A 17,538-nucleotide genomic window follows, 5' to 3' on the forward strand; every position below is an offset into this window, starting at 1 on the left:
AGCAACGTTCTTTGAGATATTATCCAAAAAGTTACAGAATTCTAGGGAATCACTAGAGAGAAAAAATGTTTTGTAGGTTGCCAATTTTATTTTGTGTATTGCATTTTATGAGCTATTTCACAGTTACTGTGTTAGAAAAAGTGTATATTATCAGAATTAATGTTTTGTTATAAAGAAATATATGCAGAGAAGTGAATTTTCAGCAATCTCTAGTAAAAGATTACAGTTTGGGGTGGTTGAAGGGACCCAACCCTCTATGTTCTATAGGTCCAATGTATCAACATTCTTGTACACACTGTTTTGTAGGAACATTTCCCCTGCAAAAGTTGAGGACTGACTATATCTTTTAAAACAGTTAATAAGTAGAAAAGCAGATATTTGAATCCTACCCACTGATTACAACAACACTGTACTATCTACACCTTTCATGGAAGATATTACTTAAATTAAACACTAAAAGAAGCTAGGAATTCTGAGAGATGGAAGTGATAAAGCAATAATCCATTTCAGGTAGGGGAAAAGTCTATACAAAGAAGTGACATAGAAGAGTAAAGCTCAGCAAGACTGGAAAGGGTAAACTGGACTCTTGAACTTTAGTGAAAGAACAACTGTTTAAACCTATATTTTAAAAGTATCAATTTGTCAATGGTGCAGAAGATGAATTTAAGAAGGGAGTTACTAATGGCAGAGAGACCATAGAACTGTTGGGATTGAAAGGAAACTGAAAGATCAGACAGCACTGTGGTTTTCCTGGGGAAACAATAGAATTATTGCAGAGTTCAAAGTTCAAAAATCTAGATACAAATTTTTAAATGCAAATATATCTTCTATAGAAAGAAAAAAAGTCTTACACACACACACACACACACACACACACACATATTGCTATTTTCAGATTTATGTAAAAAGTATTGTAATGATTAAAATAATATCTAGCATTTACAAAGCAGTCTAAGGTTTGTGAAGAACTTTACAAATCAGCCCCCCAAAAACTAATATTAGAGAGGAAGGCAGATCCCTTTTTTTTGTTTTTTTTGTTTTTTTTTTTTTTTTTTTTTTGCTTGAAACTGATATAGAGCTGAAATAATTTCCCAAGGTCACAATAGGAGCCTGAAGAGCTGATTTCCTATCTGGAAACATTATTCACTGTAATATTAATGAAGTGGCAAGCAGAGGGGTGGAGGAGAAGAGAAGAGGGAGGTCAGTGAGTTTGGATTAAGTGATCTCTAAAGTCATAAAGGCTCTGGACACAACTGAAATGAAGAGCAAAAGTACCTTCCATCTTTAAAATTCCATAATTCCAAAGCCTCTTGAGGAAGAGGAAAGAAAAAAAGAATGGGCAAGGGGCAGAATTAGACCAAGAAAACTTCTTAAAGAAGGTTGTGTGGAATAGAGAGATAGGGTGAAGAACTTAGAGAAATGTGTGAATTCTTTTTCTGTATTTTATTTTCATTATTTCTGTGTTTCCCCTATAACCTGCATAAGAACAAAATATGTACAGGCCCATATTTACTACTGTCTGCTTGATTATCAAAAGCCGGAAGGCCTGATATTCTGTTTCCTAGAAATCAGGTGATCTCGGGGAAACAAACTTTCCATTAAAATCTCTCCGGATAGTAACAACCAATTAGATGCCTCCCCCTCCCCTTCTCAATGTTCTCTTACTTGTGATTTAATTTCTTGTATAAAAACTGTGTATCTCTATTACTTCTTTAGCTCTCCTTCCGTAAGCTTCCTCTTTCCCTTATCTTGTGATAGAACAGCTCATCCTCCAGAGGCATAATAAATGATCTTTCTGCTTTCTATTTTGAGTGATCTCTGAGTAGTCATTTTGGGTAAGGGTCTTCTACACATCCCACATAAGGTGAGCTTAGAACCAGATAGTGAAGGAGGTGGGTGCCCAAAAGTACTTTTTTTGAGAACGTTGATGCTAACATCAGAAACCGAGGGTCCAGAGGGACAAATCCCTAACAAAGTGGAGGAAACTACACAAGTGAAATTGATTTGGAAAAGAATCCAGGCAAAGTCCACTTACCAACTACAGAGAAGGGAAAAGTTCCCAAAGAACAGCTTGGCCACAGGGGTCCAGGGCATAATTTGAATTGGATTTTCTAGAGCACTTGGAGCCAATTCTGCAAGCCTGGCTCTCTCTCTGCTGTGCCTCTGCGTTGTCCCCCTTTCAAAGGGAAACGTGATTTTTCAACTGTTTTCAAAGATTGGAGAACAGGAGGGGTGGTGAGAGAAGGACTGAGCAACAGCCTGGGCAAGCTGAGCATTCAGAGAACAGGAGATTTGTGATGCAAATGATTTACTGGTGTTCAGCTGGGAGCAGAAGGGATTTCAATATGGTGAGCCAAATCGAATTCATTACCTGACAATTAGCCCTAAATTAATGCAAAACTGTGCTGCCTGAATGTGCTCTAAAGGAAGAGGTTCCTGACAGCCGGAGATAGGCAGGATCTGACTAGATTCAGAAAGCTCCTTCTCTGACCTAGCCCTGCTCTTGTGTCCTTCAGCTCTATGTTCCTTCTCCCTGGACCCTTCTCCCTCCTTACTTTACATCAAGGCCCACCTCCTCTATCAAGCCTTCCCTCTTGGCCACAGTTACTTATGTCCTTTGTCTCCAGTTACCTCTAATAATTAAAACTATCTGTGTGAATGTTGTATCCTCCCAGTAGAATGTAAGCTTACCGAAGGCAAGGACTGTTTTGTTTGTATCCACAGTTCCTAACATGGTGCCTGAGAGAGATTAGATGGATAGAACTTTTTTTTATCCAAATCTATTACATCAATGTTTGGAATTCCAGATGTAGCAATTAATTCCACCCTCCTTAGTTTATAATCTTAGAGAGTAGAACTTCCTGGTGGCCACATAGATCAGGAGTGTCAAACATGTTGCCTGACCCAATACAGATTAAAATGTAATTAGGAAATATGTAACAGAATAAATAAAAATACAGTAGAACAATATTAATATGTGGGTTTCTAAATCAATATAGGTCATCAAAGATCCTTATTAATGGTTCAGTGGCCCCATTTCTATTGGAGTTTGATGCCACTGACTTAATATACATAAAACGTAAGTCTTGAAGGTAGATCTTCCAGAACTAGCCCAATATAACTGACCATTCTCTCCCTTGCAATTTAGGCACTTGATACATTTCAGCTGAATTGAATTTCTTCTTTTGTAACTCAGTTCCAATCTACCTTCGTCAAGATTCCCACAAAAAGTAAACCCGTTCTAATAAAGGCTGGATTCTGTTACCCATAGCACTTACCCATTAATATCTAAAGGATATTAATCTCATAAGGGATAGTATAGTACTTAAGAAATCCATGAACAGAATGCAGAGGGTCCATGAACACAAATGAGAAAAACTATGTATTTATTTAAATATAATTGATCTCCTTTCTAATCCTAATAACTTATCCTACATATTTAAAAATATTATTCTAAGAAAGGGAGGCTTCTCCAGCCTGCCAAAGGACTCGCAACATAAAATAGTAACAACAGTGATGATGATTATGGATAGCATTTATGGAATACTTCAGGGTTTACAAAACCTTGTCTCATTTTATCTTTTTAATTTCATCTTATTTATTTTTATTTCTCATTTTTTAAAAATTTATATTTTATTCATTATTAACTTTCCTTTTTTATTTTATTTTATTTATATATTTGTATTTCATCTCATTTATTTTATCATCTCATTTTATCCTCACAGCAAAATTCTCACTTGGGAAGTGGGTGCTATTGTTACCTCCATTTTATAAAGGAGGAAACAAAGAGAGATTTACTAACTTACCTTTAGTTAGATAGCCAGTGTCTCAGTCTGGATTTCACTTTAGCTCTTCTTGACTCCAAGACAGGTTTTCTTCCCTTTCCATCACCTGTCAGACCTCCCCAAAAATAGTTAAGAACCCTCAGCTGCTATTTTTCACTGACTGGCATGGGGCTTAGTGAGAGCATTCAGGTGTTTCCTTGTGTGTGTTTGTTCTGAGCTAGAGATTGTAAACTCCTCAAAAGTAGAGTTTACTGTTTGTTCTCCTCTCCCCTATGCTTTCCTCCTCCCCATCAAGCACACACAGGAAAACCAGTAGTAGGGCAATCTGCTCAAACAATAGTCTGGGAACAGTGCTGATCTGATTTAAGATCCTTGGAAGAATGTATAGGCTGTTGTTTTCCAACTCTTCTCAATACTGAGAATTTGTTGGGACACATTATAACTCCCTAGGGAACTCTGTTCACACCTTCCAGCACTAACTATAGGAAAAGTACCTAGTGCAGCCTGCATGCAGATGGATCCATTGATCCTTCCAACTCCTCTGGAGCCTTAGTTCTGACATCAAAGAAGGGTAAACAAACACCATTCCCAATAGGACTTGGTTCAGTTTCTTTTCTCTTTCTAAATAAACTAAGCCAGAATCTTTGAGGAATACCCCCTAATTGGTAGGTATTAATTATTATTAATTATCCAATCATTTGGGCTTATGACAAGTGAAGGTAAGCTCACATTTGGATCTCTAATAGAGCTCTTTAAAAATACTCTAAAAATCTAAAAAAAAAAAAAAAGCTCTAAAAATCTTTAGAAACAAATGAAAACAATGAAATATTACTGTACTAATAGATTGGTAATGAGAAACTGGATAAAGGAACTCCAGAAAAATCTGGGAAGACTAAGAACTAATGTAGACCAGAGAGAGGAGCAATATGCACAATAACTACAGTAACCTAAAGGAAAACAACATTAACAGCAGAATTTAGATTAGAGTAATGGCCAACTTGCATCCAAAGGACTAAGAATGAAAAATGTTTCCCTCCTCTCAATACAGAAGCACAGTGGACACTTAAGGCTACATACATAGTCAGGCATGATAAATATTTGCTTTGTTTAAATGTTTTACATTGTTACAAGGGTAGGATACATGGGAAGTAGTGTTTACATATGACAGCAACATAAAGAAAACTTATGAATAAATAAGGAAACAAAACACAATATGTTGACAATTTCAATAGGTATTGAAGGAAATATCCTTTTCCATTTTTTTCTTCAATTGAGCAGGATTGATGTGGCCATTCAAAGACAGGATCCTGAGCTATTTCATATATAGGTTTGCCCATAGTTACACAAATAGAACTAGAACTCAAAAGTTTTGAGTCCTAATCTGATTCCATATAAGCAACAAATCAATCAATGAAGTTGTGTGAAGTACCTATTTGCTAGGATATAGGAATCCAAAGACAAATATTAAACAGTTCTTGACCACAAAGTGCTTACAATCTACCAGAATATATTCATTCTCTTCAGGTTGTTCTATCTCTTTGATTCTGTCAAAAATTCTGGCGACAAAAAAGCCTAATATCTACATTCATCCATCTATTCATCAAACATTTAATAATTGCACAAGTACTGTCAATACAAAAATAAAATGGCATCATTCTTGCCTCAAGGAGCTTATGTTGTACTGATAGAAACTATGACACATACCCAGATATAATATGTAATAATATTCAAGAATTTGCTTCTTATACATTGGGTATTTTAACATTTTATTTTATTTTATTAATAATTTTTTTCTCTTTCTTCCATCCCAATCAAACTGGGGTATGGGTGCAGGGAACACCAAAAAGCAAATGAAAACTGTTGTTATAAGTATATATAGTCAATCAAAACAAATTCTAGCATTACATACAAAAAGATATGACTGACTTGGTGCCCTGAGTCCATCACTTCTCTGTCAAGAGGAGACAAAGTACGTATCCCTCAGTATTAGCTGAGTTGGTTTCTTTTAAGGTGGCAAATAGGATGATCTGAATACATCACTGGCCCTATCACATCCAAAGAGTGTGTCAGTGGGCTGGGCTAAAGCTGCACCAGACCAGACTTGGAGATGATGCACTAAAATGACTGAACAACAATAACAAAATGCAACATAACCACTCCCTTCAATTAGGTAGAGATGTTAGAATTGGGAAATACCCATCCAGTCTTAAATGAAATAACTTAATACTAATAGCTGACATTTTCAAAGATCTTAAGGTTAACAAAAGCATTTTTTCATGCATTATTTCATTTAAAACTCTCCAGACCTGTGAGGGTAGATAGCCAAGTGATAATAAGGCTTCAAACTGAGTGACCTGCTCAAGATCATACAGCTATCAGAAGAGTCAGGACTCAGAGCCAAGTTTTCTACTTCACTCATTGGATCATTACAACCATGCCTTGGAGGTAAACACTATTGCTAACTCCCATTTATAGGTTAGGAAACTAAGACCCAGAGGCACCTGAGAGGGAGTTAATGCACAAGGAAAGTAAATCTCACAGCTGATGTCAGAAGCAGGACTTCTTGTTCAGTCATTTCAATTGTGTCTGACTCTTGATGATCCTATTTGGGATTTTCTTGGAAAAAATACTAAATTACTAAATTACTTTGCCATTTCCTTCTCCAGCTCATTTTACAGATGAGGAAAATGAGGCAGATAGGGTTAAGTGACTTGTTTAGGGTCACACAGCTAGTAACCACTGTGCCACCTCACTGCCCAACGCATCACAAAAACTAGAAGATTTCTAAAGAATAAATAGCAAAATTCCACCACCCCTCCTCACTGTGCCCCTGCCTTGCAGAAGAGGGAGGGGAAGAAAAGACTCCTTTTTTTTTAGTGACTCCTGTGTGCACACTGTTAGTTCCTTTGTTGTTGTTCATTCATGTATCAATCAAGTCCGATTCTTGGTGACCCCATTTGGAGTTTTTTTGGCAAAGAAACTGGAATGGTTTGCCATTTTAGTTTTTCCTTATGCTTGTGTCAGCCAGTCTCTGGAGACTGGAATTAGCACCTTTATGTGGGGAAGAGATGAATCAAAAATCAATTCTTCCCTCCATCCTTCAAACAGAAGAGATCTTTTTATCTGGAAACTCCTGCAGTACTGTGTTGTAGCATGAGCACAAGCTAAGGAGGGGGGCAGAGGGGCTTTGGATCCCTTCACCGAACATGAGCCCTATTAGTGAGAGATGAGTCACCCACTTCTAGGAGACAGCTGTCTCTTTGAGAGGAGAGAAGGATTCAGGGAGACTGAATCTCCTTCAGAGATGTTATTTATTTATTTTTTTCTAATAGATGCTGTTTATCACCCACTTACAGAAGGTGTAACTTGGGCTTATGTCACCCTGTAGATTCTGAGAAACAGGTCAATCTCTTCTCTAATTTTACTCAAGCAAGAAATAAGCTGCATCAGGGAAAGGGCTCTAAACAGAGGAGACAGGCTTAATAGAGGATAGCACTGACCAAAAAGCCGTTCAAGCCAGAGGTCAGCTCAGTCACGGGAAGGTGGAAAGGGCTGCTTCACAGGAGAGCAATTGTCTGATCCTCTTGCCCCAGACCCAAAGAAATCAGAACTTGGAACAAGTAGGAAATTGGATAAAAATATCACCTATACTGAAGGACCTACTTTTGTTTTATTATTTACATGTTGTCTCCTATGTTCAAATTAAACTCTTTGAGAGTAAAGATTATTTGGGGGAAGGTTTTGGGGATAAAGAAGGCCTGAGTCCAAATTTGGCCTAGCACACTTACCAGCTATGTGACTGTAAATAATGCAATCTTTATTTGCCTCAGTTTACTCAGCTTTAAAATGGAAATAATAATAGCACCTGCTTCCCAAAGTTGTGAGGATCAAATGAGCTAAATTTATAAAGTGCTTAGCACAGTTCCTGGAATATAATAAGCTCTATGAAATGCTTATTCCCTTTCCATTGCATATAATGACAGTTTTTTTTAACTGCCTGATCAATTTTGCTAAACTATTTTCCCCTCTTTTAAAAAAAAATTCTTCTCTATGAAAGGAAGGGTACAGCTATGTGGCAAGGTGAACACAGTGATTCTCCTGGAGTCAAGAAGATTTCTTTTTCTAAGCTCAAAGTGATCCTGTGCAAGTCACTTTGCTTGTTTCCTCACCTGCTAAATGAACTGGAGAAGAAAATAGCAAAGCCCTTCATTATCTTTGCTAAGAAAACCCTAAATAGGGTTGCAATCAAATCAAATAGGGATGCAATAAAAAAAAAAAAGACAAAACAAAACAAAAACAAAAACAAAAACAAAAACAAAAAAACAAACAAAAAAAAAAAAAACAACTAAATAACCAAAAAGGAAATTGAACTCTGGGAGTAGGAAAAAGAGGTACACAATGAGAAATATAGCAAATACATATAAAAAACAAAGATGAAATCTTATTTTTAAAACAAAAAGGAAATTGGACAAAATAGTGAAAAACATCCTATGTTTATAAACCTTGGAAAACAAATGTACCTGCCCAGTTGATCTAATCTCACTCCTGCCTATAAATGGCATGCCCTGCACTGAACCCAGGCCAGATTGATGGACTTCCATCCAGGGAAAGATTGCTAGGCAAAGAGAATTTACAGCCTCCTTTCAACCCAATAACCATGACAGATGGGAAATTAGTTCTAATATTGAACCTAAATTCCTCTTGTTGCAATAGTCTTGGCCTAGATCCCCACCAAGTACTTAACAGCAGAAGACTCAGATTTAGGTAGGGGCTCCACCACTTGGTAAAACAGGGATGTGATGATTGCTACCAGTAGCTATGTGATCTTGAATAAGTCACTTATCCAGATTCAGTTCACCTATCTAAAAAATCACAATAACATTGTTCAGCATATCTGAGAGTTGTAAACCTCAGAGGGAATAAGGTAAGCTATAAGGAATTCTGCAAACTCTAAGGAATTATATAGAGTAAGGTATTATTTTTGTCAGCTATTGAATAAATACATGTAGGATGATGGGTGCACTTGAAACCTGTCTCTTCAGCTTTTACAGAAGTAAAAACCTGATGAAAAAACTTCTAACTTTTTAGCCTGTTTCATAGACTTCCATTTTCTAACATTAGTATTTAATGTTAGAGTTTTGAGGGAGATACTAAAGATTACCTAAAGAGAGTTAGATGATGTAGTGGATAGAATCCCAGGCCTAGAGTCAGCAAGATTCATCTTCCTGAGTTCGAATCCAGCCTCTGAAACTGACTAGCTATGTGATCATTTAAAACTGTTTGCCTCAGTTTCCCCATCTGTAAAACGAGCTGGAGAAGAAAATGACAACCACCTTACTATCTTTGCCAAGAAAACTTCAAATGTGGTCAATCAGGCACAACTGAAAAACAATTGAACGTGAACAAAGGGAACGGATCTCATGTATTCAGAGAAGGAAGAAAGCAAGCATTTATTAAGTACCTACTATATACAAGATCCTATAGAAACTGCTTTACAAATATGATCTCATTTGATCTTTGCAACAACCCTAGTAGGTGCTTTTAGAGTTAAGGAAACTAAGACAGAAATAGACAAAAGGATTGTTAGTTCAGGGTCATACAGCTAGTAAGTTTCTGAAGGCAAATCAGAAGCCAGATTTTCTAAATCCAGGCCCAGAACTCTAAACACCACTCCACCTAGCTGCTATAGCAGAGAAGAAAGAATTACAGTATTAGAAGACATGGGTGAGAATCTCAACAACAAAGCACAATCCTAAACAAAGTAAATTTTAAACATCATTTCTCAGTGATAAAAGCGTTGGGTTTGGAGTTAGAAACCCCCAGCTCAACTTCCAGCTTCATGATAGCATAGAAAAAACAATGAAGTTGTAGTCACAGGACATGAGTTTGGACACCAATCGGTCACTTACTGCTGTATGAGCTTGGCCAAATCATCTGCTTCTTTACGCTTCAGCTTCCTCAGTTACAAAAAGAAAAGATTGGTCTACATGAATACCAAGGTCCCTTCCCCCTCTCAGTCTGATTTCTATGATCCTATGAACTCATGCTTGAATCATGTAATGCCCCCCCACCTCCCCCCAAATCTCAGTATTTTTCATTTGTTTAGCTGTTTCTACAACTTCGTAACAAAACTGTTCCTACAACTTCAGAGGATTTTCAGGGGAAATCAAATGAGAAGGTGGGTTATAAAAGGGTTTCGGCCATTTCAGTGGCTGCTCTTATTGATGATATTGGTATTGTCATTAGATAATGAGATTATGGTTACATTTACAGCAGAACAGCCAGGCTTCCTCATTTCTAGACAGACTGAGCCTGAAAGAGTCCTAGGAGTCCTAGGAGCTGGGGCACAGGGCTCTTTTCTTCCTGCTGTCTCTGACTTTCTACAAAGTTACAGGCCAAATTCTTTCTCTACCTCAAGCCAGGAAAGGAAATCAATCTTCCCTGCCTCCTACCTGATGGGAACTCACCAGAGACAAATTGATAAAGTGATAAGACAAGTGCTTGGAAGCCTGGTGTAGATGGCCAAGGGAAGATTGCACCTAATTACAGCAGCGGCTCTCACAGGGGAGTCCTGAATCCCCCACTCCAGCTGGTTAATCTCGATTCACATAATCTGGTTAATATAGATTAGTTCAGATGATGGGATCCCTACGGAGCTATAAAAGGTTTGGAGCTCCTGGCCAGACTCAAATAGTCTATCAGTACAACTTCAAGTTCAACGTCGAGAGAAATGCATTAGGGAAGAAAGGATTTTCCAAAGGGACATTATTTACATCTCATAGGATAGCAATAATAACCAATATTTCTCTAGTGCTTTAAGGTCTACAAAATGTATTATATGCATTAACTCATTTGAGTTTCACAATGACCCTGTAAGGTAGTAGGAGTGTTATTATTCCTATTTCACAGATGAAAAAACCGAGGCTTTGAGAGGTCAAATAGTCACAAAACTGCAAGATCCAGGAATTAACCCTTGGTTCCAGATCCATTGCCCTTTCTACCCTAATTTTTTAAATTTCATTCACTCCTATAACTTCAGCCATGATTTGTATTAAGGAAGGGGGAATAAATTAGCATTTATTAAGTGCCTACTGTGTGCCAAGAAGCATGCTAAGCACTTTACAAATACTATCTTATTTAATATAATTTGATGTATTACCAGATCATAACTTCCCTAAGCCTCACCCCTCCTGTATCTACTTGTCATCCTCTCTAGGTTCTCCAAAGCATCTCTTTCTCGATCATCTTCCAGGCATTTGCTCTAACCTCACTTTTCTCGCTTTCAAATCCAGTTTAGTTGTCATCCCTCTATTGTCCCTTCCTCTCAGATCCTTCTCACCTCCATCAATGATTACACTTTACCAAACTCCAAGACTGGACTACTTCTACTAGATGCCTGAATCCACTACAAATTTTTGGTAGCTATTGCCTATTGGATCTTCACTTCAGGAAGACAATCCCTTTTTTCTTTTCAAATGGGATCATTTATCCCATTTCCTACAGAAGCTCTTTCAAATGCTGTCTTTTCTCAAGTTCCCCTACATACACACCATCATATATGGCTCTCAAACTATCAAAAAAATCTCAGAGGCCATCAAATCCCGCCACCTCCTTTACACATAAGGAAAACTGAAGTTCAAAAAAGCTAACTGACTTATTCAGGCTCTCACAGCTAGGAATGAGAAGGGACCCAAACTCAACTCTTCCTGAATCTCACCCAGGACTTTATCCATTTGTGTCATGTCCTCTTTCTATCCCTTTCCTCTATCCCTTTTCTCTATCACCTCATGCTTCATCAAGAACCCCATCTTCTCTCCTCCTGCATCTCCTAGCCCCTGGACATCTTCCCCAATCTCTTTTCTCCCTTACCTTATATAGACAAAAATAACAAATCATGCCATTTCTATCTTTACAATGTCTCTCTGAATTATCTCCTTTTTTTACTCACATGCTCACTAAATTAGTTCAGTCCCTTATCATAAATTACTATATTCCTCTTTATTTTTTCCCTACCTGAAGAGTCTCCTCTCTCCAATCTGGTCTCCAAATAGCCCCTAAAGTGAATTTATTACAGTTTTGACTGTGTTGCTCTCCTCCTCAAAAAACTCTAACATCTCTCTATTTACTTTAGGATTAAGAGAAATCCTCTGATTTCTATGGGTATTGCATGCCTCTAATTTTCTCTGATTCTCTATCCCTTTCTTCTCTAATTCCTCTTCATTCTTCTCTGCACACCCTATGTTGACAACACAAAAGGCTTTTAAATGCTTCCATAACTTAGCCCCAAATTAACTTTCTAAATTTATTATACATCTTTCCCCACCCTCATCCTATGATATGGGTCAACAGGCTTTCTTGTTGTTCCTCATATGTTCCATTCTCTATTTCTGTGTCTTTGAACTTGTAGTCTTCCAGACATTCCCACATTTCTCCTACTTCTTAAAATACTTTTTCTTCTTCAAATCTGTAAGGCTTTTCTTAATGCTTCTACTTTTTTTTTGTTTTATATACCACACACACACACACACACACACACACACACACACACACACACCTTATAGTAATTTGTACATACTTATTTACATTTTGTTTCCCCAATTGAACGTAAGCTCTTTGAGGGACAGAACTTTTTCATTTTTGTCTTTGTATGTCCAGTATCTAGCCCAGAACCCGTTACCATTTATACATATTGATTGATTAATTGGTGCAGGTAACTTTTAAATCCATTAAAATGAGAGTACATCTCATTGCCTCACCCAGTGCCTGCCCCATAGTAGTAGTGCCCTAATACTCCAGAATTTCTCTCTATCCTATATTCCACAAATAAAACTGTCACTGTTCATTGTCCCCATCCCATAAGAGGGGATCCTGCTCTTCTCTTTTTTTCTAGTCAACTAGCTAATCTAATCAACTCCCTAGGATGGAATGACATCATTTAGAAGAGAAGAAAAAGAAGGGAAATCCAGGGAAAAGTTCTCAAAGAGCTAGGAAAGCACAATATTATAAAAATCAAGGCAGGAGAGAATCTTATGGAGGAGAGGATGATCAGTCAATCTCTCAACTCTTCATTGTCAAGAAAAGATCTCAATGGAGAGTGATACTATCCTTTGGGGTCTGTATGTGCTGGGGGAGCCATCTAAAATGAGCTCTTCAACTGTTTTCTGCTACGCGACAACATTCCCCTCTATCTTCTCCAATCCAGAGGTTTGAAAAATACCCTTTGTCCTTACGCCTTGATTCTCCTTTAGGATCTTGCTGTATTCATCACTTTCTCTCTCTAATATAACTTCAGTCTCCTCCTGTTCTCTGACTTCTCTTTGTTCCACTACAAACATTCTCAGTTCTTCATCTTAACAATCTTTTCTAACCCATCTCCTCAATATCCCATCTTGTCTTTCCTTTCACTGCCAAAGTTCTTGAAAGAATAGTCTAAACTAAATACTTCCACTACTCCATGTTTCACTCACTTCTCATCTCCTACTGGTTTCAGGCTCTGCCATTCTGCCAGAACTGTTCTCTCAAATGTCACCATTACTGTTGTTCAGTCATTAAGTTATTCATAATGACCCCTCTTTAATACTTTTTGAAATGAAGGACAAACAAATAACAATCAACAACTCAATCCTTTAACCTATTCTTAGTCCTTATTCTCTCTTTGGGACAGAACTGACTCAGGCTGGTATCCTGTTAGTTCAAGTTCAATATTAGAGTAAAATGAGTCACTCTTGGGTATTCAACAGTTAATAAAAAGGAGGTTTTACTTAGATGTAATCCAAAAAGGATATTTCATGAGAAGACTTTATAACTTAGCTCAGGTAGATGATCCATATAACAAGGGAGTATGCACTGCCTAGAGGGATAGCTAGTAAGTCTGGAGGACCCTAACTCCACATGTGTCTTTTTATGTGCTTCAATGACCAAGAAATCACATCAGTATAGCTAAAGAATACCATGAAATTTTCAGTTGGAGCCTTGGTGCCCAACCTCATCCCCACCAATTGAATCCCAGGAATAATTTTGCACCTTTTAGGGAAAAACTAACCTAACTCATCTTGTGGATAGGGGAATGAAAACCTGGTTGATACTGAATTTGACATTAAGTCCCTTCATCTTGTCTTCCCCATTTTGGTTTCTATAGCATTGCATGCCCATAGTTTTTTTCCCTTAATTCTCTGTCCCTTTTCTTCTCTATTCCCTCCTCATTTTTCTCCCACATATCCAATGTTGGCAACACCAAAGGTTTTGTTTTTGGCCATGCACTCTTCTGTTTCTTAGATATACTTATTCTCTTCCTTGTTATTTTTATCCATTCATAATTTTTAATAATCATTTCAGGCAGCTGAATTTCAAATCTGTGCTTCTAACCACCACAACTTTTTTGAGCTCCAGAAGCTATTCCTAAGTATCATTGAATATGGTAGTTCATATGGTCCCCCCAGCATGACCAGCTCAACATATCCAAAAATCAAACTAATTATCTCCCTTTCAAAATCAGTTCCTGCTGACTTCTCTATTTCTGTTAATGCTACCATTTCCCCAGACACCCAGGCTAGAAATCTCAGTCTTCTTCATCAGTCATTCCTCCTTCTCTTTTTTCCCATCACTACCACCAAATTCAATAAGTTGCCAAGTTCTGTCAAATTTACCTCTGAAATATCTATCTCATCCATCCTCTTTTTTTCATTCTCACAGCTAAAAACCTAGCTTAAAACTTCATTATGTCTCATCTAGACTATTGCAATAACTTCATAACCTCATTCCCTAGCTTCAGCTTCTTTCTGCCTTCATCCATCCTTCACACCATTGCTAGATTACTTCTTTAAAAACACAGCTTCAATATAGTATTGATCAAATAACTCCCATTTTAGACGTATTCAAAGCCTTCCAGAATTGTTCCATATTCTGTTTTCCATTTCACTACTATTATATACAACCCCCCTACTCGTTTTTAGTATTTTCCCAATTATACATAAAGATAATTTTCATTCATTTTTTAAAAGATTATGAATTCTAATTTTTTCTGCTTTCTTACCCTTCTCCCTCCCCAAGGCATAGAGAAATCTGATATAGGTTTATATATGTAATAAGATGAAATATTTCCATGACTAATAAGTCATGTTCTGAAATAAGAAACAGCCCAAAGAAAAATACACAAAAATACCAAAAAATGAAAATAGCATGCTTCAATCTGCATTCAAACTCTATTGGTTCTTTCTCTGGATGTTAATAGCCTTTCCATAATGAATCTTTTGGATTCCCAAAACAGACATCATATTACACACAAACACACACACATATCACAACTTGTTCAGCCATTCTCCAAGTGATGGGCATCCCTCAAATTCCAATTCTTTGCCATCACAAAAAGAGCTGCTATAAATATTTTTGCACATGTAGGTTCTTTCCCCTTTTAATGAGCTCTTTGAAACCTGCTACTCTAACAAAAATGATTTACTCTCTTTTCCCAACATACCATTCACATCCTCAACTCTAAAACTTTACTCACTCTGTATTCTCAATCAAGAATGCACTCTCCCTTGTCCATCCATCTCTGTCACAATTCTCTGCATTCATTTACGCCCAGTTTAAATGCCAGCTCTTCCCTGAAGTCACGTAATTTATCACATGTTTATCTACATGGTTGTCTCTCTTATCTCCCAACTTGATGATGAACTTCATAAGGTCAAGGACCCTGCCTTATTTGTCTTTATAATCCTTGAAGTTTTTGGGAAAGTACATATGATAAGTCTTAATAAATACCTATTGAATGGAAAATAATTTCAATATCCAAATAGTTACTTTCCAGGAACCTCTTTTAAAAGGGTATCATGCACATGCTGTATTAAGTCATTCAGCAACAGCTGGGAATGTTTTCAATGAGTTGGAAAATCAGATTGAACAATATACCATAAGTTATGGGAGCTGTGTCAGAGCCTAGAAGTAGAGAGTGTGATGTTTACAATCAGTCCAGGCAGTTTTTGCAGTTTTCCATTCACATGTGCACATCCAAAATTATTCAAGTCTAATTTTGCCTAAAGATTTTATAAATATTCCTTACAGAAACCTCTCTAAGCAAATATATCTTTATCATTAGGGTCAATATCACTTAGTCTCTGGAGGTACTGATATGCACAGTGTCATATGTCACTGGATATATGTCAGTGGATTAATAAATGTTGGTCATATATATGTGTTTATACACACACAGATAGATATCTATGTATATATATATATATATATATATATGTGTGTGTGTGTATATGTGCATGTATGTATATGTGTGTACATGTATATATTATGTACCAATGTGTGTGTTTCTACATATGCACGTAATATTATATATTTGTGAAAATAGCATCCACATACAGATTGTCTTGCTTGGAAAAAAGATTGTGTTTCCCCCTTGAAATCATGACACTTTTTAGATTTCTAAACATCTTAGGGGATATATCCTATGTACAATAAGGGATAGATAAATGGTGGAATACAGAAGGGTGGGGATGGGATCTGGAGTCAGGAAGATTCATCTTTATGATTCAGATCTGGGCTCAGACATTCATTAGTTGTGTGACCCTGGGCAAGTCTCAGTTTCCTCATCTATAAAAATAAGCTGGAGAAGGAAATGTCAAACTACTTTAGGATCTTTGCCAAGAAAAAACCAAATGGGTTCAGGAAAAGTCAGACACAACTGGAAAGTGACTGAACGACAACAAAAACAAACCTATACTGAATCATAACTGAGGAAGGGCCATCCTGAATATGCCCCAGATAGATAATTCGGAGTCCAGCTTCTTAAACTGTGGTTTGTAACTCCAGGCAGGGTCATGTAATTGAATGTGGGAGTTGTGAAATTATGATTTATCATCAGTAAATGTCTGATTTACATACCTATTTTATATATCTATATATATCCAAGGTAACACAAAAATTTCTTAGGCAAAAATGAGTCATGCATAAGTTTAAGAAGCCCTGATTTAAAGAACCAACAACAGCATCATAAGGCATACTCCTTTCTACATCTGTCTCATCCCTGAAAGGGTAGCAGCTTCTGGAGGTGTGTGTCCCCTCCCTTTGGCATTTAAGCACTTTACCCTTTCCAGGGCCTTGCTTCCTTTACCTGATGATCACAGTAAGTGAGTTTGTCCACCCAAATGCAGAAAAGAGGGGGATTTCTCCCTTCTTATTTCCATAAGACTTTAGAGGGAGTTTTCTTTAGACAACTAAGCAATTTAGTAGAAAGAGCACTGGGCCTGGACTTAGGAAGGTCTGAGTTCAAATTCAGATTCAGATAATTACTAGCTGTGTGACTATGAGCAAGTCATTTAATCATTTGCTTTAATTTCCTCAACTGCAAAATGGTACCATAGATAGCACCTTCTTCCCAGGGTTGTTGTGAGGATCAAATCAAATATTTTTAAAGCACCAGGTACATTTTTTATTTATTTATTTTTTTTATTTTTATAAAACAAAAATTGTTCATAGGCATATGTTAAAAATTAAGATAATACAAAATTGTTAATAGGCACACATTAAAATTAATATATAACATATAACACAAAGATTGTTAATAGGCACATGTTAAAATTAACACATAATATATAACACAAAAGTGTTAATAGGCACATATTAAAATAAACATATATAACACAAAGGTTGCTAATAGGCATATTAATAAGGGCATTTTGGGTGGCACAGTGGCTAGAAGGCTGGGCCTGGCATCAGGAAAACTTTTCTCTGGTTGTTGCTCAGTTGT

This window comes from Antechinus flavipes, chromosome 5 (genome assembly GCF_016432865.1).
Source record: "Antechinus flavipes isolate AdamAnt ecotype Samford, QLD, Australia chromosome 5, AdamAnt_v2, whole genome shotgun sequence".
Classification (NCBI taxonomy): domain Eukaryota; kingdom Metazoa; phylum Chordata; class Mammalia; order Dasyuromorphia; family Dasyuridae; genus Antechinus; species Antechinus flavipes.